The sequence below is a fragment of the Callithrix jacchus genome, chromosome X (assembly GCF_049354715.1).
Source record: "Callithrix jacchus isolate 240 chromosome X, calJac240_pri, whole genome shotgun sequence".
Lineage (NCBI taxonomy): Eukaryota > Metazoa > Chordata > Mammalia > Primates > Cebidae > Callithrix > Callithrix jacchus.
The window spans coordinates 28,434,447-28,457,462 of record NC_133524.1 but is presented as its reverse complement, the minus strand read 5'-3'; the positions used below and the strand labels follow the sequence as shown (position 1 = coordinate 28,457,462).

Sequence of the window (23,016 nt, the reverse complement as noted above, 5' to 3'; positions counted from 1 at the left end):
CATATAGGCTTAAATTAATTTCAATTGAATTGCCCCTACTTGAATATAAATGACGAGCCATAACTGGTGTAATAATTTTTAAAAATCTACTGCTCCCATTTTTGCTATCAAAATTAATTATTCATATTCTCATAGAGAGTATGAGACTTAATGTTTCCAACTTTTAAGTAATTGATGTATTTTTTCATTATAATAACATTAGGACTGATGGTCAATATTTCGGAAGTCAAAAAACTTAATGTACTTTTGAAGAGAGGATTATTCACTATTGGAAAAGCCAAAGAGAACACTATATCACAACACTTGAGGAGAGCATTAAAAAAATCCTTAGAGAATACTATAAAAAAATGATACTAGAAATAAGAGCAATAGTATCATTAGCCACAAAATACTCTAGAAATTTCGTATGTACTTTTTTATTTGAAAGTTATCATATAAAGCAAAGATTCAACCTTTTGTGTCCCTAAGAGGGAAAAAAAGAGTACTGACTAGGTATTCTGTTTAGTTTTACAAAATATTCTAGCTGAAAAAAATTTAAATGTCTTAGTTATATTGCTATTCTTTACTTCATAAATCTAATATATCTTTCATCTATCTGTCTTATTATCCATCTCTATTTTTAAATAAAAATATAAAAATAACACTGCCATACATGTGAGATATAAAGGAAAAAGAAAGGTTTCTAGTGCCATTATTTTATTATTTATCTCTGAAGTTCATAAACTTTAAGAGGTTTTAATTACATTGTAGATCTTTGAATATTGCAGACTTAAGTGATTAGGAACTTAGTACTCTAATATTCTCATCTGATCTATGTTTCACTGATTCTGTTCAGAGTTAATTAGAAAAAGCTTAAAATTGATAATGAACAAAGTTTTATTTTTATTAGAATTATTCTGAAGAGTTAGCATATAATGCAGACTTCTTAAATTGCAAAGTCTTGGTGAGCAGTGAATCTATTTCCAGATTACTTTTTCAAATTAGAAAATATAGACAGACAGATAGATAGATAATCTGCTATTAGTTTTTTTGCATTTAATTGTAATGCAAAGAAAAATTCAAAAATATTTATAGCTTCTGACACAGCAAAAATCTTAAAGTGTTCAAGAATGTAGTCATTTCTTCTTTAATATTCCATGTTTTTAAAATTTGTTGATTATAATTATAAATGTTTATAAAATTATATTGATTCATTATGTTCAAATGTGTTCTAAACTTTAGAGTGTTCATTCAAAAAAACTTTGACTTTTTTAGTTATAAGGCAAAAAGAATCAGAAATCTTCTACAAAAAAAACTGCAATGACTACAACAGGGATGAGTTGGATATCTGTTGGGCTTCTCATGTCCAGCATTCATTTTTTCCTTTTTAGAGTAACAACACTTCAATTTCCTTTGGGCGAGGGGCATGTCTTCCTTCTCTCTCACACATCTTTCCCTACCTCAGATACCTCTAGCATCATCAGGTCTAGCAAACCACATGACTCCAAAAACAGAGATGCATACATTATACCTTAGACTTGCTACAGAACACTTCCTTACTCTGGGCTGGACTCAAAGCTAGCAGCCTTTTGAATCATTGTGTATATGGGCTAAAGCAGTGTCTTGGGGTATGGAACGTTTCCTATGGAACCTGAAGAAGTTTGCCAGGCTTGGCACTTTCTTCTTCATGATAAGACACCCATGATATAATAATTCCTCTTTTATTCTTAAGGATATGTTCTGGCACTCAGATCCATAAAAATTGCTATGGCACTCCTGTGAATATTCCTCATATTTTTCTTCCATCCCCTGAAGTGTACTTGTATTAACATCTCCGTTGTGATAGGTACCTCCTGATCATCCCACCTGATCAACACAATATCACTAAATCAATGTTTAGACAGTCCAGAGCTCTTCAGATACATTTGAATAGAGAATAGTACAGTTAACATAGCCCTGAGGCTAAAGTGTTAATGAATTCATTTGTCTGTTCCACAGGAATTCAAATCGTTACTGATCTTCTTTCCCGGTTAAAAAAGAAAGAACACATTTTCCAAATTGGTGGTGACACACCATGTACTTGAGGCTGTATTAATCTGCTCTAACAATGATCCATGTCCAGCACAGCACTTGCAACCAAGGTTAGTACTTGTTGAAGTTTGCCATAGTCTACAGTTACTCTCTTGGATCCACCCAATTTCTGCAGCAGCCAGTTTGGTGAATCACAAATGCACCAAAGGGACCACCATCCTTGTAGCTTTAGATCCCTAGGGGTAGCCTTACTTTCTAGCATTCTTTCCATATGCATTAGTGCTTTTGATATACTCTCTTGGCCAGAGAGGACAGTTTCAGGAGCTTCCATTTGGTTTTCCTTACTCAGACAGCACTTTCCTCAAAAATGTTCTAAATTCAAACTATCAAAATATGGCTAAATTCCATAAAATGAAAAATATAATTGCCAATGAACTAATTGCATCACTATACATTGTAGATTTTTGTCAAATACTCTAAGCATCATGATGTTTCCTTTGTTAAAATAAGCATTTATATATATAATTTGAAAAACATCACACACACACAGAGACAAACACACATGTACACACATCTTTGTAGGAATGTCCTGAACTAGAGACATTCCTAGATAACACTTGCTGTGACACCAATTTTACCCAAAGGATATTAGACACTTATTCATGTAATTTCAAATTCCACATTTAGGCATATGGGTGGAGGGTCTTAGGTACATTGTTCGAGTGTTTTTTGTCGTAAGAGTACATACTTATTGTAAGTAAGCTTTTTTTCTTATTTGATTGTTCCAGAATACTTGGAATAACCTCATGAAGCCTAAAGGCATTCAATGAATTGTTTTTGATGGTAGGCATTATTTGAAACAGTTGAATGTCTGGTCTATGCTATCCACCCAAGCACTTTAATATATATGGCTTAACAATATTGCAAGCCTGATTTCATTTTAATAGTGCATTATCTGGGTTAGTGTGATTTACTGTGACAGAGCGTAAATTCAACTATTGAGTCTTTAACAATAAATAACGAAGAGCATTTGTAATAGAGAACAATAAAGCATTATGTTGATAGTGGCAGAATTGAAATGGTGACAAAATACAGCAATCTACTATCAGACAACATAATTAAAGTTTAGCTGTGGGGTGCCAGAATTCTATTATTTTAAGGTGATTTGGGTGTGTGAGTGTGTAATCTACAAACAGTTATTCTCTACTGGAAAACAGTAGTTTGGTTTCTTATTATAAAAGAATAACTATATACATTTTCTTTAAGAGCATCAGACATGTGTAATAAACTTTAGCACTAAAACCAAGAGGCATTTGGCAGGGAATCCAGTGACCTGAGAATGGGAACATTAATGATGACTTGTAAAGAATTTGAGGGGCCTGCCAAGAGATGCTTCTGGAAAACTTTTGCTTCACCTAAACTTTCACTAGATACACAGGAATTACTGTGGTTTGTTTTATACTAGCTGTTTTATATCTAGTTAATAGGTTGAAATGTGGCCAGAATTTTCAGAAGAGACCATTGTCATCAAGAACCTGGAGGATGTAACTGCTGTGAGAATAATAATGTGAATTCCAGGTGTATCCCACAGCTTTATCTCCTATCAGGAAATTGGAGAGACCTGGAAAGTGAAATCTTTTTCCAGGATTGTTTACTATTCTATGCTTTTGGTAAGCTGTATCTTTTCTCTATTAAAGAAATTTACATCCCATAACATTTTTCACACTGTCCTGATGGCTTCAGTGCAATATTTAACTTCTATTAATTTTTAGTTTCTTCAACTGTAAAATAAAGATAAGGCCCTTGTGAGAAAGATAAAAGATAATGGATGGGAGGTTTTGCCCATAGTTTCTGATACATGGTAGAAGCACAATACATGTTAAGTTTCCAGTATCACTTGTTCTTAGGATAAACAACCAAATAGAGGCATAATTACAACTTCTGGGATGTCAGGTAAGTTTAAGAGAGTCCTTTTTCTCCATGAAGTATTGCTCCAACCCCTCTATTTAGTCGTGTGAGTGGCTGACCAGTGTAGGACACCAGGCCTGAGCTGAGTTAATCAGATTCTCCCTCCTAGGAATGTGGAATCGCCATGCAGTTTGGCTCTGTGAAAGGCTGGAATAGAGGGACTCATAAATCCTAGCCAGAGAAAGAGCCTTCTTCTTATTTGCAAAAAGTCACAGAAAAAAAAGATGTTCAGGATAACAAGACTGAAAAAGAGAAGAAGAGAAAAATGGAATGGAAGAGGGTCAACTACATGCCTATAACTATCCTAATTATTGGTTCTGGTCTTCCCTTACGTGCAGACTCCCTTTGAATTTTAGGAGAAACTGCAGTATCCATCCTGTAAATATGCATTGTTGCTTAAGTTAACTGGAGTTATCCTCCATTATCTCTGTTCAAAAGAAATTTAACTAAAGCAAAAAGTGAAATGATGCTCACCCAATTATATTATTTACCAGTATAAATGCTTTAAATTACTTATTTTATTTGATTACACTATAACATCAAAGTCTACATGATCAGTATGTAAAGAACTTAAATAAAACATTTTAGTAACATTCCCTATTTAATTGGTTATATTTTATATCTAAGCAAACGATAATCTTTCAAACAGATTTTCTGCAGTGAAAACTAATTTTGAGACCAAAATAAAGTCTTTTACTTGAAATCAAAATAAAAGTAAATTAGAATTGCTTCAAAAACATGATATCACTGTTAACACTCTTGTTATTATAGAACAAGAGAAATATAACTTTATATATTTACCTAAAAGAGAAATATAACAAAGGTTTAAATTAAATCATTATCTGTAACATATACCATATAAACACTGTTATTTATTCCTTTAGAAGCAAAGAACTATGTCATAATTTCTTAGTCACAGTAATTTAAAAGCAAAATTATTTCTCCAATTTCTAACACATTTTTTCAAATATCATGATCCATTATCTTGATATAGTTACCAGAGTATTTAAATGGTGGTTAACACAAAATGAGAGAAAACGGAAGCGGAAACTAAAAATAATGAAGTTAAAGAAAGAAAGAAAGAAATGTGTCTTGGAAAAATCACCAAAAATAATACAGTGAAAGAAGTACTGGAATAGGGTTTCAAAAGAAAATTAAATTCAGTTTAGCAAAGAAAATCATGATTATTTGTGAAACTATGTGCAGAAGATAACGACCACTGAGTTAAAAACCATGATTTGCATGCAGCAGGAGTGCTGAATCTTGCATCTGTGTCATGATAGGTTAGTATTCAAAGAGAAAAGGCCACGAAACACGGTTGGAGATTAAATAACTATCTGTTAAATAATCATAAATTTTGTTTAAGAGACTCAGTCCATCTTAGAAGACTCTATGAAAAATAATGAAAACCACTGAGACCACTGAAGGTTTGTTCTAGAAAATATAAGGGCAAATCTCAGAGGAAATTGGATGTCCTATACAGGAAAGGATTCTTGAAAAATAATTCGTACTTCATCATTTTTGGTATCATTTGTTAACGCAGGCTCCACAAAATAGAATTATTGAATTTTGCTTTTATCCAAGACATAAAAACCAAATCTACATTATTTATTTTCCATTCTGATATATTGTGTTCTGAAATGTTTAATTCTTTCTCAGTATTTTTATACAGCATAGTAAGCAAAATACTATTTTGTTGTAATTTCTAAACATTGTCAGTTGTACTGATTTTACATGACTGTGTTTTTTAAGTTCCTATTCTTATTTTTGCTATATATCTAGCCTCCCTGTTAGGTTTAATATTGTCAACTGCCACATTTTTTGTACATGTATTCCTGATGGTGAAAGTTTCTTTACTCTAATTCGATGTTTCTAACATATTAATAGCTAGGGGAATCAGAAAACCAAACTATTGTAACTGGAATTTGGGTAGGATACAAATACAGGTACCTTCTTTTAGCATTCGAGAGGTTTTCTAGAGTGAAAGTGCATTAAAACAAGTAAATGGGCTGTATTTTGACTGCTCAGAGAAAATTTTTAAATTTAATTTGTCTATCACTGATTGACTAGGAAAAATTTACCAAAACATTCAGTCACTAGAAGTATGATGTGCTCATGTAGGAAATAATTAACCAAAATTTAAGGAAGAAAGTCATACCAAACATTTGATCTCAGAAAAATATACTACTAGGAATTGGCCGGGCAAGGTGGCTCACGCCTGTAATCCCAGCACTTTGGGAGGCCAAGGCAGGCAGATTGCCTGAGGTCAGCAGTTTGAGACCAACCTGTCCAACATGGTGAAACCCCGTCTCTACTAAAAATACAAAATTTAGCTGGGGGTGGTGGCAGGCGCCTGTAATCCCAGCTACTCTGGAGGCTGAGGCAGGAGAATCGCTTCAACCCAGAGACAGAGATTGCAGTGAGCCAAGATTGAACCATTGCACTCCAGCCTGGGTGACAGAGTGAGACTCCATCTCAAAATATATATATATATATATATATATATATATATATATATATATATATATATATATAACTAGGATATATATATATAGGATATATACACACACACATATCTAGGAATTGAAAACAGTGTACAGTTCTTATCTGTGAACTTCTTAAGGACCGCCTTCCACACCATAGTAATGTATGAAATGTACATGACCTCATTAAGTTTTTAAGACAATCAGTACTTTTATGGCTCATCCAAAAAAAAAGTGCACTGTCTCTTTGTGACTTTGTTTATATCAAGCCCATATCCACTCTTCTTCATCTATTCTGCCGACTCTTTCTCTCAAGGAAGTGGTGCGAAATTAAGTCAGTCTGTGCTGATCAATGTTAATTCTACCAAATCAGGAAAAGGATTGGAAAATGCCTAACCCCAGCCCCCTGGGTCCTCTCCAGTTTCAAGAGGTTGAGATAGAAAAGTACTTTAGTCTCCTCTTGCATTTCACTGCTTTTTTTTCTCAGAGCACTACATTCTATTTTATTCTTCATTTCTGATTAGCTCCACTGACAGCAAGAAGTCAGGTATGTCACTCTTTTTTGAATTGAACTACAAGATTATTCAGTAAGTCTTCATTGTAAAAAACATCTGCAAAAACCTAGTCCACTAGAACCCCTTTCTAATGCCTGTGGCAAACACCTTAATGCAGTAATTATTATCTGAATAGATGAGAGCAGCATTTTCACTATTTTGGTAGATGCACAAAGATGAATTTAACGCACATATTCTAGCTTCAGTGAAGCACACCTTTCCATAGAAAATGATGTGCTTCAATGTTGCCAAAGTCTGCAGGACTCCAAATGCCCAGATTAATACAATATGGTTACATTATATGTAATGTTTATATTATATATATATATGACTTGAGAAAAATAATTTTCAAGTTCACAGACATTCACAAAAGTTTCTTCAATTTAGTGAACTCACATACATACAGCTGAAATTTTTCATCTAAGTCCAAACATTCTTCTCTATCAGTTACACAATGTTACTGTATATTGCTTGTATCATATAAAACATATAGTTCAAAGTTCTTTGAAAGAGTAGGATGGTAAGAGCAAATGAGATCCTGGCTCATTTTGGTGATTATATATCCTTATGCGCAGTGAGGTTTTGCACATTACATCCAAAATCCCAGATGACAGCTTCCCAAATATATCCCAGATATATAACACATGTCCAACCTCATAGCCATCTGACTCTAGATACCTTGAACCAATATGTATCTCTACTCTAAAATTTCTTAAAGGAAGCTATGTAGGAGATTCCAAAACTGTTTCACAAATAAAATATTCTAAAAATACTGATTCAACATCATTCCTTCTTCCTAAAGTTTTACACTAATTTAGTTGTTAAAAAAAATCTTTATTTTTGTAGCTACTCAACACTCTCCACTGAATTTGTTCACCATCAGACTGCCTCTTATTTCTTCCCCCATTATCCACTATCTTACAGAAGCATGTCTAGAATTTTTACCACTGCTTACCAACCGTGTAATATGCTGGAATGAATACTTGTAGTGGCAAGCAAAGAAAGGCCACTAGTTTCACTTCAACAGTTTCCCATAATATTCATGGAAAAGTTGGTGAATGGAATTCTACACTTAGAATTAAGTTAAAAACAAATATTTTTGTTAAGTGATTTTTCTTGTGTTTTCCAAATTGTATATATAACACTCTTCATTGATTGATTGATTCATTCATTCATAAGATATTTACAGAGTTTCTGCAATGTCCATACCTCCATACTGGGCACTAGAGAAGATGAATATAATAAAGTAGAAGATGTAATGTGTGGTTTGTATCCTTTGCGAAAGTATGGCTGAGTTTGAAGAGACAATGACAGCTTTCTTAAGAGTAACTGAGACTGACAATGCAGAGTAGAGAAATGATACAAGATCTAGAAATGGCCTGCTACTATAGTTTACACCTAGGAAGTCTTCTCCTTGGCTGGCACTTTAATGACCTAAAGTATGTAATTTACTACTGTGCATTGAATTTCATCTCCAAATGTAGTAAAAAGGAATAGTTCACTACTTATGGCGAGTAAAGATACTAGGTCATGCTTTAGCTACCTTAAGAAAGATTAGGCCCCCAAATCCAATATCTTCACAGCTGATGTTATTAGAGAGTGTAAAAAGTTGAAGATCGAAAAATAATCTCTTTGTTATGTTGCTTGTGTCTCTCATGGAAAGATTCACTAAAAGTGTACTGCTGCTGTCAAATATGAGATATCAGAGAGTGTCATAAAACATCATTGTGTAGTTATTAAAATTATTCTAATCAATTAGTGAAAAATTGAGAAAGAGTATTATTCCATAGCCTTGTGAAGAGATATGACTGCCAATAGCTACTTAGTTGTTTTAAGTGCTATTGTATGAAAAAAATTTCAAGACAAATTTCCCAACATGTCAATGAGTATAAAAATACATTGCAAATGGTTACAGAGTGCTATTAAATTGCTATAGCTTTTAAAGCTATCTAACCTTCTAAGCCCCCAACTGATAACAGCACACATTTCATATTCAGTTGAAACAAAATAAAAATGTGCACCTATGGCTCTCAGTGTTGACTGAAATGTAGTTAAAATCGTTCTGTGCCAGCACACCATGCTTCAGAAATACGCTTTATATATGTTGTAGGTTTGTGATATCAGTTCCTCTTTTATTATTTCTGCTTCTAGCTCTATGAAAACTTCTTGGCTAAATCTCCACTAAATGATATACAACTATCTATAGTCCCTTTGCTTGAATTAAAGTCTCAAATGTATTTAGAGTGATTTTATATTTTGAACTTTATAATGCAGGCCCTGAATATTTCACTTTGGTTGAATAGGAGGGTAATAAAGGTGAATAAGTAAATAACTAAAATTATGCTTTTAAAATAGGGTCCCCAGTCACTTAAAATTCTTAAGCTGTTTTGTAGGCCAAAAATATAGTACACTAAGGTATTAATGATTGTCATACAGATCTCAAAAATAAGCATAAAACCTTAAAGTAGAACAGTTTAACAGAAGGCAATCACTCCAATACAAAATATATGGAAAAATGCATGTACAGCAATAAAAATGTCCAAATATGCTGATGATAACATAAAAAGTTAGAACAAAAAGACTGCATTTCCCTTAAAGAAAGTAGGAAGGCTGCTGTCCAGGGTCTACAGAGAGTTCCGAACATCACAAAGCAAAACGAACATTTAGAGGACATATAATTGTCTCTGTCACTTGTAACTTTGTCATTATAAAGAATATAAAATGTAATTACGTTTTCAAAAATATAGCTGTTTTAAATTATTTTGCACATTAGCAAATGAATGGATTGTGTTATCTTTTATTTTAATAGACAATACTGAATTTATTGGTAGGAAAGCATTTTTCAAATCATAAGAAAATAATTTTAATTTTTACTTTTATATTTGCTTATATTCATGTTTTTTAGTGAAAAGAGTTCAAATTACAATTTGAATGCAATCATATTTTTAAATCTTTTAGATCACTTAGTATAACAGAAATTATGTGAATTTCAGTCATAACAATGCAACTAGTAATTTTTCTAACATAAAAGCAAAATTAGATGAGTAATAAAAATGTAATTTATAAATTGTATCTCTATTATACAAATTATGATTATTTTATGCAATTATTATTTCATACAACTCCTTTTTTAGGAGTTGTGATGAATTTGTTGAGACTTTCTTAGAACAATAAAATATTTGTTTTATTTTGGTGGCAATAAGGGTCTGATAAAATAAAGGTACATAGAGAAATAAGATGATGAATTTTGATGCCATAAATTTCTATGAGACTTAGAATTATATTAGGTGTTAAAAATATTTTTTCAAAGCTGTTTCTTAATTTTAAGACTAGAAAATTTAAAGAACAAGTTTTTTCATAAGCTTTCATTCTTAACCAAAGAGCTTTCAACACTAATAAAAACAAAAGTTCAACATTATGTTAAGTGAAATAAGCCAGAAACAGAAAGATAAATATTACATGTTCTCACTCACATTTGGGAGCTATAAAAGTTGATCTCATAGCAGTAGAGACTAGAATGATAGCTACCAGAGGCTGGGAAGGGTAATGAGGAGTGGGGATTGGGAGAGGCTGGTTAACAGATACAAAATTACAGCTACAAAGAACAACTAAGTTTTAATGTTCTGTAGCACTGTAAGATGACTATAGTCAATAATCATTATATGTTTTCAAATCGATAGAAGAGAGGTTTTTTATCATTTTCAACACAAATAAATGATAAATGTTTGAGGTGATGATATGCTAATTACCCTTACTTGGTAAATACACATGTATGTATCTACATTTCACTCTTTACCCCATAAATATGTACAAATATTATGTATTTATAAATAAAATATTTTATTTTGTTAAAAATAAAATAATTTAAAGTTCAACATATATCATCAACAATACAGAATTTAATTCAAAATTTGTCATGGCTATATAACCACAGCACTTTTGTGATTGAGAGTTTTGATATATTTTTGTCCATGACCTTCTTAGGCTTCGTATGTTATTTCTGCACAAAATTTAAAAACAAACCATGAAAAGTAAAAAAATAATAAAACTGGTGGTCTATTGGCGATGGCAATGAAGACGCCTATAGCAATAATTAGCATGATAGTATGGAGGAGGTAATTGGAGGAGATGGTGGTAACAGTAATGTATGCATTTGGGCAGGATGATTAGCCATTAGTAACCAGAGAAGCCCAACCGAGCCTAATAAGCACAGAATATATGAATGAGGAGTTAATGTTTAGTTAGCATAGACTTATGAACTATTAAATCTGGAAAGAAACATAAAAATCACCCGTCCTAACCATTTCGTTTTATTTATGCTGTTTTGCTTCTCGCATAACTAAAAAGGAATATATATGCATTATGGAAAATATTGGAAAAATAAAGAAAGGAAAAGTTACAGATAATTACATTATTCAATATCATTATTGATCATATTCCAATCCAGATTTTTTCCTATATAGGTATATATAGGAAATATATATATATATTTAAATATACTAATTAAATTTTTTATTTAATTTAATTAAATTAATTAAATTAAAATAAATATATATATTAAATAAGGGCTATGGTAACTGCACATTCATATCTTCACTAATCTACTTATGTGTATATAATTCTATAAATTTTATTTTGAAATTTGATCCTTAATTACATTTTTGTTGTGTACTCATTCTATTAAAAATTTATTGTGGTAAGGACATTTAACATAAGATCTACCCTCTTATTCAAGATCAACTTGAAAAATCAATATCGTGACTTTATATCAAAAATAATCAACTAGCACTTGTAATATGAAAATAAAACCTCTTGCAATGCCAAGCCAATTTAATTTAATAATTCTTAGGAATAATGCTTACCAAAAGTCTGTAACAAATTAATAGACAAAATTATGCAGCATATTTGAGGCCCATAAAAAGTGAATAAATTGAAAATATAAAGTTTTCCTGTACATTTTTCCTGAACACATAGTATTCTAAAAATGTCAATTATTTCTTAATTTCTTTAAATTCTGTGTATAGCCAGTATCAACATGCCCTTTGCCCAGACAGCCATATGACTCATCTTTTTCAGCTATTTGACTTTCTAACATTTAACTTTCATCAAATACCTTTCCTGACAACTCTACTTAAAATTCCTCCAAGTCTCCTTATTGCTTGCTCTATTACCTCTACAGCAATTATAATAATACCACATTTTATGTATTTTAGGTTTATCTATCTATATCTTCTCTATCCAAAACTCCCCCAGACTGCCACTGAAATATAAACTCCATGAAGTAAGGTGTTTGATCTGTTGTTTGTCTCCATGTCTCCAGCACCAAGGACAAATCACGGTGGTGCCTCAGTATGTATTTTGAATGAATGAATGAACAGGGACTACTGAGGATATCTGGAGAGGAATGGGAAGGAAATAATAGTTAAATGGAACTGTTCGGCATGGATGAAGTTTGATGACCTTAGGCTATGTGAAATAAGCTAGGCACAGAAAGACAAATACCACATGATCTCACATAAAAAAAATGAATACATTGAGACAGAGATTAGAATAGTCGTTTCCAGGGTTAGAGAGGGAGGAAATGGGAATGTGTAAATCAAAAGGCACAAACATGCAGTTATACAATGAATATATCTGGAGATCTGAAGTACAGCATGAAGGCTATAGTTAGTAATACTGTATTGTATACTGAGTGAATTTTAGGTGCTCCTATTACCAAATAATAATAATAATAATAAAGAAAGAAAGAAAGAAGGAAAAAGAAAAGACAGAAAAGGTAACCATGTGAGGTTATGGTGAATATGTTAACTTGCTTGACTTCAGTAATAATTTCACCAGGTATCTCTGTATCAAAATGTTATGTTTCTCTCCTAAAGTATATACAATTAAAAAGGAAAAAAGGTCTGGTGCGGTGGCTCAAACCTGTAATCCTAGCACTTTGGGAGGCTGAGGTGGTGGATCACCTGAGGCTGGGAGTTCAAGACCAGCCTGATCAACACGGAGAAACCCCGTCTCTACTAAAAACACAAAATTGCCGGCCATGGTGGTGCATGCCTGTAATCCCAGCTACTCGGGAGGCTGAGGCAGGAGAATCACTTGAACCTGGGAGGTGGAGGTTGTGGTGAACCGAGATCATGCCGTTGCAGTCCAGCCTGGGCAGCAAGAGTGAAACTTCATCTCAAAAAACAAAATACAAAAAAACAAAACAAAAAAAAAGAAAAAGAAAAAGAAAAGAAAAAAGAAACCAGAACTACATATTTTTTCTCTTCTGTTATCTGGTCATAAGAAACTCCCCAGGAAACCCTAACTATGAGTTGAAAGTGAAGTATCAAATCAGCGGGAATAAACATTAGAAAAAATAAATTTCTCCCTTCCTGAATTGCAATTTCTTTGCTGGTGAATTCATTTAGCTAAACCCTATCAGAATGCAGAGGACTAGGTACCCCAGGAGATGAAGTATACAGGCATCCTCTTGGCAGAGGATGGGGACTTGTTGTAAGTTTAAAGGGATGAGAGCAAATAACCATCACAAAATGAATATGTAAAAACCTGGCCCCTGGTATTACAATGACTCAATTTTTTTTTTTTTTTTTTTTTTTTTTTTTTTTTGAGACCGAGTCTCACTCTATTGCCCAGGCTGGAGTATAGTGGCATGGTCTCGGCTCACTGCAATCTCTGCCTTTCAGATACAAGCTATTCTCCTGCTTCAGCCTCCCAGGTAACTGGGATTACAGGCATGTGTCACCATGCTCAGCTAACTTCTGTATTTTTAGTAGAGATGTATTTTGCCATGTTGACCAGGCTGATCTTAAACTCCTGACCTCAAGCGATCCACCAGCCTCTGCCTCCCAAACTGCTGGGATTACAAGCGTGAGCCACCGGGCCCGCCTAATGGCTCATTCTGCATCATTGCAAAATTAGAGAGGGCACACTACCTGGGTAATATTTAAATTATATCGTTCCTACATATGTGGTTCACATAATATTTTCCTTTGATCAAAAATTACTGGCATTTATGCGTGAGGGTGTGAATTTGATAGTAAGGGGAACTGGAGAAAGAAAGATTATTTCACTATGTTCATTTAATTTTTGCCAAAGATTCTTGAAAAATATAAGCAAGTACCAAGTTAAAATTTCCAGAGCCAAACCTGGGCAATGTAGTGAAATCCCATCTCTACAAAATACAAGAATTAGCCGGGTATTGTGGTGTACACCTGTAGTCCCAGCTACCTAGGAGGCTGAGGTGGGAGGATCGCTTGAGCCCAAGGAGTCCAGGCTGCAGTGAGCTGTGATCACGTCACTGCATTCTGGCCTGGGTGACAGACGGAGACTTTGTCTCAAAGGAAAAAAAAATCCAGAGCACTCTAAGATGGGGTAGCCGACTCATTATATTGTATAGAGAATGCAGCCATAAAAAAGGATGAGTTAATGTCCTTTGCAGGGACATGGATGAAACTGGAAATCAACATTCTCAGCAAACTGACACAAGAACAGAAAACCAAACACCGAATGTTCTCACTCATAAGTGGGAATTGAACAATGAGAACACATGGACACAGAGAGGGGAACATAACACATTGGGGCCTGTCCAGGGGTGGGGAGCTAGCGGGGAGATAGCAGGGTGGGTAGAGTGGGAAGCTAGGGGAGGGATAGCATTAGTAGAAATACCTAATGTAGATGACAGGGTTATGGATGCAGCAAACCACCATGGCATGTGTAAACCTATGTAACAAACCTGCATGTTCTGGACATGTACACCAGAACTTGAAGTATAATAATAATTAAAAATAAAAATAAAAAAGAACAATGAACTGTCCATGATTAATGTTTCCCATGAAATGACATATTCCTTCACCATTTAGTTAACCATCTAGTAAATATAATCAGAGCTTTTGATTTCCATGTACCTTATAAGTAATTCTTAGAGCACCACAGCTTTAGCTAATGACAGATTACTTCGTGTAATTCTCACAAAGCTAAATAAACTTGTTAGTTGTTATACAGGATAGTCCGAACAAATAAAGCTCTGCACTCTTTTCCTTTAATGAACATTCATTTTGTTTTATACTTTCTAGAAAGTTTCTTTATGTCATAAACTCTTCCCTTTGAAGATAGTATTTTCAGAACATGCTTCTGAGATGCTTTAAATTTATTTTCAATGTCTTGATCTGATATCTATAGTGTGACATTTTTGTTTCATGCAAATTAAATAAATCTCTCATGCTATAATTTATGAAATGCTGAGATGGCCATATTTATATTATAAAACTCAAACAAAGTTTGAGACATCTTTCTTTTGGTCACTATACACTTGACAAATCAGTAAAAGTTGTTTTCTAAAAAGAAGGACATATGGATCATTTTATCTAATACTGTACATTTTAACATTTTAATCCAACACATTCTTCAACCTTCATTCAGTGTCTTCCTGTTGGTTTATTTTATTTTATTTTACTGTATTTAACTGTTTTATTTGGATACACACACACTTCGACACAATGATGTACAAAATCAACGATTCATCATAAAGTCAACAGTCTGTAACCGCTGACCTAGATCAAAAAATATAACACTGCATCACCATAAAAGTTTCTCTTGTGCCACCTCCTGGTTACAACCATCCTCCCTCATAAAAATAACCACTCATGTCAATTACAATAATCACCCATTTGCTTTCTTGCATAGTTTTATGAAATAAGCAACCAATCTTAAATACTTAGGTTTAATCTTGTATTTTTTTGTAAAGATGTTATTATGAGATCTGTAGTTTAACATTATATTCCCAAGAAGTATCTATGTTATTGTGTATAACATGTTTTATCCATTTTCATTGTTTATAGTTTCATTTGTAACAATATATAATAATCAATTGTTTCATATGACTTTTGATTTGAAATTTGGATTAACTATGGTTTGGATTTTATAAATAATGTTATTAAGACCATTCTTTTCCATGTTTCAGTGCACAGGGGGGCAAATTTAAGTATTGAGCAGTCCAATTAATTGTGTATACTATTCTATGAAATCTAAAACCTGTTTATAATATAAACACCACCACCATCTGGATACAGAACATTTCTGTCACCTCCCAAAATTCTCTCATGCTATCACTTTATAGTTATACTATGATTCCATTCTTTTTTCATGTGATAAGAATATCTAACAGGAGATCTACCCTCTTAAGAAATTTTTAGGGGCACAATACAGTGTTTTTAAACCTAAGCACTAGATTGTACAGCAGATCTCTAGAATTTATTCATCTTTCATAACTTAAACTTTACACCATTTGAACAACTCCTGATTTCTCCCAAACACTGGCAACCATCATTCTACTCTCTGCTTCTATGGGTTTGACTCCTCCAGATAGATAGCTCATATAGGTGGAATCACATAATATTTGTCTTTCGGTGTCTGCCTTACTTCACTTAACATAATATCCTCCAGATTCATCAGCATTGTCACAAATAACAGGACTTCCTTTTTATAAAGGATGAATAATATTTTATTCTTTATAAATACACATTTTCTTTATCCATTCATCCATTGATGGAAATTTAAGTTGTTTCCACATCTTGGGTGTTGTGAATAGTTCTGCAATGTACATGGGAATGCAAATATCTCTTTGAGATCCTACTTCAATTCTTTTGAATAAGCACCCAGAAGTGAAATTGCTGGATCATGTATTTTATTTTTTTGAGAAACTTCCATATCGTTTTCCATAGTGGCTGCAACATTTTACATTCCTTCCAGCAAGTAAACAAGTGTTCCCTTTCTCCACATCCTTACCAACACTTATCTTTTGTTTTTCTGATGGTATCAGCAAATCAGGAACTATTAATAATTACCAAGGTAGTTATGTAAGAGTGTCAAATTTATTTTTTTATGATCTAAGTTTGCTATTTAAGAAGAAAATATTTTTCAGCCAAATATATTGTTGTTTTCAGCCATTTCCACCTTCTCTAATTCCTACATCTTTCAAATTTTCCAATTCATTTACTCCTCCCTAGGGAGAATATTTTATTTTTCTTTGAGTAGACCTTGTACAATTATTGCAGTCATTGATAGTATAATTAATAATTTATATAAAAATAATATTTATAATTTGAAGAAAATATTTTAAGGTTTGTTTTTAGAATCAAGTACATACCCTTAAATCCCAGCTTTGAAAAACAGCCACATAAACTTGCCATAATGAATGAGTAATATACAATAATGTCAGAGGAGAGAATACTACTTTCTGACCTTCACACAAATTCTCCTTGTGCACCATTGCTAGAGGGCTGAGAGCCCTTTAAACTTTCTGACCTACTTAGCGTGGCTGTAAATGTCATTCTTATTCATAGCAACATTTAATGCTTTCCTGGGTTTTGCTAAAGTATTTACCACAGTGATATATTGCAGAATTGAATTCCACAGCTTGATGGTGTACTGCATAAAGAATTGTATTGTTCATCAGTCTAAAATGGAATGCGATCCATTCTCATTGAGAGTCAGCTTGTTTCCATGGTATGAGAATGGGAGGAGAAAACACCTTATGTTTTCAGTAAAACATTCATTACTTTTATACCTGTTTTCCTTTTCATAGTTTACTTCTCTCCATTACTAAGTAAATCACACTATAATGTCTCCCAGACATAATTTTTATATTTATTTTAGCCTTTTTACCCAGCTTTAACATTTGGCCTGATTTTAATCTGCCACATTTTACATAATCTTCCTTATAAATTGACTTCCGAGTGAAACAGTGAAGCTGATGCTCAAAAGAAATCTACAAGCACTGCAAGGAAAAGTCATCAGCATGATGCAGTTAAGAATAAATCAGAATTGAAAATTCAGAATTTTTAAGTTCTGTTTATGTGACTGCTCCATGTTATTTTTCCCTTCTTATATCTGCTAAAAAAGTTAGAAAAAATTTCTTCCACCAGTTTAAATACATTGTAAACTGTATCTGATTTTAAACAAATATTTACATATAATCATCATTGTAATAAGCTCTGGAATAATATTTATCTTTTACATATATGAAAGTCAATATAAGTATTTCATGCTAACTCTAAATCCAAATGGCCTTCAGTGAGTGTTCTTTGCAAAGATATTTAGAGTTAGCACTTCTGGTCACAAAAATGTTTCAGGGCACTTTTCTAATAACAACAGGAAATAAATACAATTATTTTAGCTGCCAAGAAAAATTGTTGGTGATAAGATTCTTTGTGTATTGATTATAGAACCAATGGTATAAGCAAATCTTAAAATATTTCCTCTATATAATGCCAACTGAAAACTATGTTTAAAAAGTATTAAAAATAATAGACATATTCCAATTAATAAATAATGCTCATAATCATATTGATGCTCAAAAAATTAATTGAATATTTAATTTTTGTACACAAGTTTAGATAGTAATGACAGTTTGTTACTAATGAATATAATTGTTTTTGTGAGATTCTTCTCATGTATTAGTTCAGACCTTCTAGTCTTAATCTTTCTTAACAGAGATAATTCTATGACTGCTAAATCTAGAAGGCTGCTAGGTGAACTTTTCATAACAAATGCATTGCTTTTCACCCTTTATACAATGTAATTGTTAAAACAAATCAAATGTGTGCATATTAATAATCATATCAAGATCTCTAACCCCTCCAGACTACAATGATATAGTAATTTAACAAGAATTGCTTTGTTCCTCTACACGCCTGTCAGATCTAGGTTTTAATTATCTTCTCACCACCTCTAGGCCTTTTCATATTCAGACAATATGTAAATTAATGTAGTCTTTCATTTTGAAAGAGTTAAGGGATATGAATTTCTTTAGAATATTTCTCTCTTACCTGTCTTAACCATACATCTGACTTTTTGTAAGCATATAATTCTACAAAATAGAATAATTATATTCTATAAAATATAATTCTACAAAATGAAAACACAGAAGCCTAATTCTGGAGAGTAAAATCAGTAGGAAAATATATCCTGCTTGTCTTTCAGGACAACACTTTCTCTTGGTTTCCATGTTTGTATATAGAAACATAAATTGTAAAATGTATCTGATTTTAAACAAATATGTATAATCATCAGTGTAATTAAGGATATTACATGTAATAACATGTAATATGGATTCATGTTTATATATAATAAAATGAAACGGAGTTATGACAGGAAATGAATGAGGAGCAAATCTAAGGAAATCAGAAAGGGCTTCTGCTCTTACATAAATGTTGAGCAGAAATCTGTAGCAATGCATTGAAACATAGATATCTCTGGGGAGAAAATTAGAGATGGTCGGGGTTGATTCCAAAATTTAGAGTCTGACTAAAATGATGGAATTACCATTAACTGAGATGAGAATGACTAGAGAAGAGGGCTGGCAAAAATCGAGTTTGGACTTGAGCATGTCACTTTTTTAAAGTGTCTATTAGACTTCCAAAGGGAAATATAAAATAGACAAATAGTCTAGAGTTTTAATGAGAGACCTATTGCATTGTAACTTTACCAGTCATCAACATATCGATGGTATTTGAAGCCAGAAGCTTGATGTGATCAATGAAGGACTGAGTAAATATGGAGAAAAGAGGCCTGAAGTCTGAGTTCTGGAGCTTTCTGATTATTGGAATCAAAAATAGGAGGAGAATATAGAGGAACAGAGCCTGAGAGAGAGCATTCGTGTGATGAGAGGAAGATCAAAAGAAATGTTACCCGGAAGCCAAGTGAAGAAATATTTTAAACTAGAGAGAGAGTGAAAAATTGTATCATGTGCTGTTAACTGTCAAATAAATACATAGTAAATTATATGTATTTTAAGTACATATAAATAAGTAAATTATAATAATATTGTATGGTACATCATTTTAGTCATAATTGTAAGTATAGGTTTCTTTGTATTTTACTTCGAAATTGACCTAAATTTTTAAATTTAAAATGCTTTCTCTGCCATTGATGTTACCATATTACAAGTTTGGAGAATGTGACCAAATGGAACTATGATTAAATTGTAGATTTTATTAGCAAGACAAAGTAAACATGATTATTTATAAATTTTTTAGCAAATATTAACAGTAACTGGTACTTAGATTATCCTCATTTTCTTTTTTCTTTTTTGAGACAGAGTTTCGCTCTTGTTACCCAGGCTGGAGTGCAATGGCGCGATCTCGGCTCACCGCAACCTCCGCCTCCTGGGTTCAGGCAATTCTCCTGCCTCAGCCTCCCCAGTAGCCATGATAACAGGCACATGCCACCACGCCCAGCTAATTTTTTGTATTTTTAGTAGAGACGAGGTTTCACCATGTTGACCGGGATGGTCTCGATCTCCTGACCTCGTGATCCACCCGCCTCGGCCTCCCTATCCTCATTTTCTTTTAAGGAAATCTTTTAATATCTCAAAAAGTTAACGGATACATTTGATAATTTTCTACCAGAAAAAAATAGTATTTGATTTAGAAAGGTATTTACTGATAAATCAGTATTCACTGAAGAATATGCTAAGTTGTCAGCCATTTTAATCTAATTAGGTATGAGAGTCTATATGTATACATATACTCTCAGTATTCTTTCAAGATTCTGAGTAAGTTAAAGAATATATTAAAATTTAAAGATAAGCTATAAAATGACTGATACCATTTGTCATATCTATATGAACTTTATTTTCTTGAAATTATTTAGCCAAATAAACTCAGAAAAATGCTGAATTATGGAGCTAAAATGATAAATTGACTGTAATTATTATCCTTTATGCCAATTTTGTAAGTTATGTTTGTCAGAACAACCTTATGTTTTATTGCCTGACTTTGAAAAAAAGTTATAGATGTGTACTTATACATTAATATTAAAATATATCAGTTTTAAACATAGTGGATACACATGAGGTTTCATTACAATAAAATAAGTTTGAAACTACTTTCTTTTCTATTTCCCTTCTTCCCTTTGACAAACCTAGGCACTTATATTCTGACATTTCAAGTGACTTTATTACAAAAAAAAATTTATTTCTTATGTGCATTAATGTCTGCATCTAGCTAAGCCCCCAACAAATAGTAGGCTTTCAAGCTTTGTTAAAGAGTAAATCTACCATTTATTCCACCAGCAGATTCCACATTTTGTTACCTTTAGCAATTAGTCAGTATTAACCCATTAGCATTTTCCTGTAGGCAATGTTAGTGTGTCTGCATAGAGAATGTTAGGATTTAAGCTATGTTGATTGAAATTGTCTTCCCATTTAAACTACTGTGTTCTTGAAAACAGGGAACATGTTAACATTTCAGTCAGACAGAGTTAAAAAGACTAATCTAAATGTTATAAGAACAAGACACTATTTTCAACTTCACTACAGTATGATACAGTTTCTTAACTTCTCTGAGTCTTGGTTTCTTGATTTTACCTGTATGCAGAGAAATATAATGTATGAGCTGCTTTTCTGATATAGGTATTGTAATAATAAAATAAAATAATACATACAAAAGAACTTTGCTACTTCTAAGATATCATGAAAGAAAGATGTTTGTTTATTATTATGCTTTCAATAGCAGTTTCTAATGATAAAAAGTGAGTGGAGAGAGAGAAGGGGAGAGGGAGAGAGAAGTAGAGGAAAAGGGGAGAAGCAACAACTTACTGCCTTATTTTTATGAAATGAGTCCTTTATGCGAGTTCTTCTCTCGCTGTGAGCAAGTAAAGTATCCAAATGCACCATTTTATCAAGCATCATAATTCTTTAAACCACTGCTCTAAGCCAGTCTCTTCAGTGGGGTAAAAGAGGACAATCAGGGAATTGAAAATGTGGGAGGTTTTGGTTAGTGTTATTGCATTTATGAGGCTGGGTAGCTGGTATGCTAAACTTTCTGTAGCATTCTGGATACTAACACACACAAAAATTATCCTACCCAAATGCTATTGGCAAATTACTAAAGCTAGCAAATTTTTTTGAAAAACTTTTCTTTTTCTTTGAATTAAATAAGTTGAATCACACACCAGTACATGTATTTTTAAATTCTGGATGGAAAAAAAGAAACTACATACCAAATATAGTTCTACTGGTATGCTTATATGATAAAGTATTTTATAAAATGTAACATAATCTATTAAATTACATATGTATATAATGGAAAGGCTTTTATAAACACTTAAAAATGTATTATGGTGCTGGCAAAGTGTGGTAATCCTGTAATCTGAGCTCTTTGGAAGGCTGAGGTGAGAGGATAACTTGAGGCCAGGAGTTTGAGACTAGCCTGGGCAACAGAGTAAGACCCTGTTTCAATGTTTAAAACATGAATCTATTATGGTGCTATGTAGGTTTAACATTATAATATAATGTATCTCTATTTCATCTTAATCTTTGGGATAGTGTAGGAATATTTAGAAAGTTCTGGGGAGAATATACGTTACTAGAAGATCAGCATTGTGTTTAAAAAGAGAAAAACAAGTAAGATTTCTCATATTGTATACCGGGCAACTGTAAAATTTTCTGTAAAATTAAGAAGCAAGACTACTTCCCCCAATATTATTTAAGGTAACTTTCAATCACAGTGGGATGAATCAAGTTGTCTTAACACTGGAAATATTTCTGCAAGTAAAAATTAACCCCACTCCCAAAATCATTATTGAAATCAAAACATTGATTACATATCATAAAATTGAGTCACTCACCTTCTTTTGCATTCGAACAGTGCAAGGTGTCGTCTAAATAACTCTGTGGGGATGATGTTCAGCTTTTGCGACTCCGCAGATCAAAAGTGTCTCTGACACTCGTTATTGTCGTTTATGTGAGTCCTTCCCACGCTGTAAGCAAATAAAGTATCCAAATGCACCATTTTATCAAGCACACTATGGTCCAGAGGCAGGATATTTTGAAAGTTTGTGACTAAAGTTGTGGCTCTCTAGTTCCATTCTAATCTAATTTTGATAATACAACCTTACAGTTTCTAGTACTTGTAGAAAGAAAAACTAAATTAATTCATTTTCTTCTTGGATTCCAGTAATTGTTTAGGATTTGTCTTCTACCAGTTGCCTTTGAGAAA

The 23,016-nt window shown here is 32.7% G+C and overlaps 1 protein-coding gene across 2 annotated transcripts in view; it reads right to left on the bottom strand.

The window, feature by feature from the left end:
• Positions 1–22,742, bottom strand: part of LOC100395676 (melanoma-associated antigen B10-like) — a 232,402-nt gene extending 209,660 nt beyond the window's left edge. For both annotated transcript variants that reach the window (XM_035288299.3, XM_078364055.1), the window contains exon 1: positions 22,646–22,742. The gene's annotated coding sequence lies outside the window, so the exon portion shown is untranslated. The remainder of the gene's footprint in view (positions 1–22,645) is intronic.
• Between the last annotated feature and the right edge of the window lie 274 nt (positions 22,743–23,016).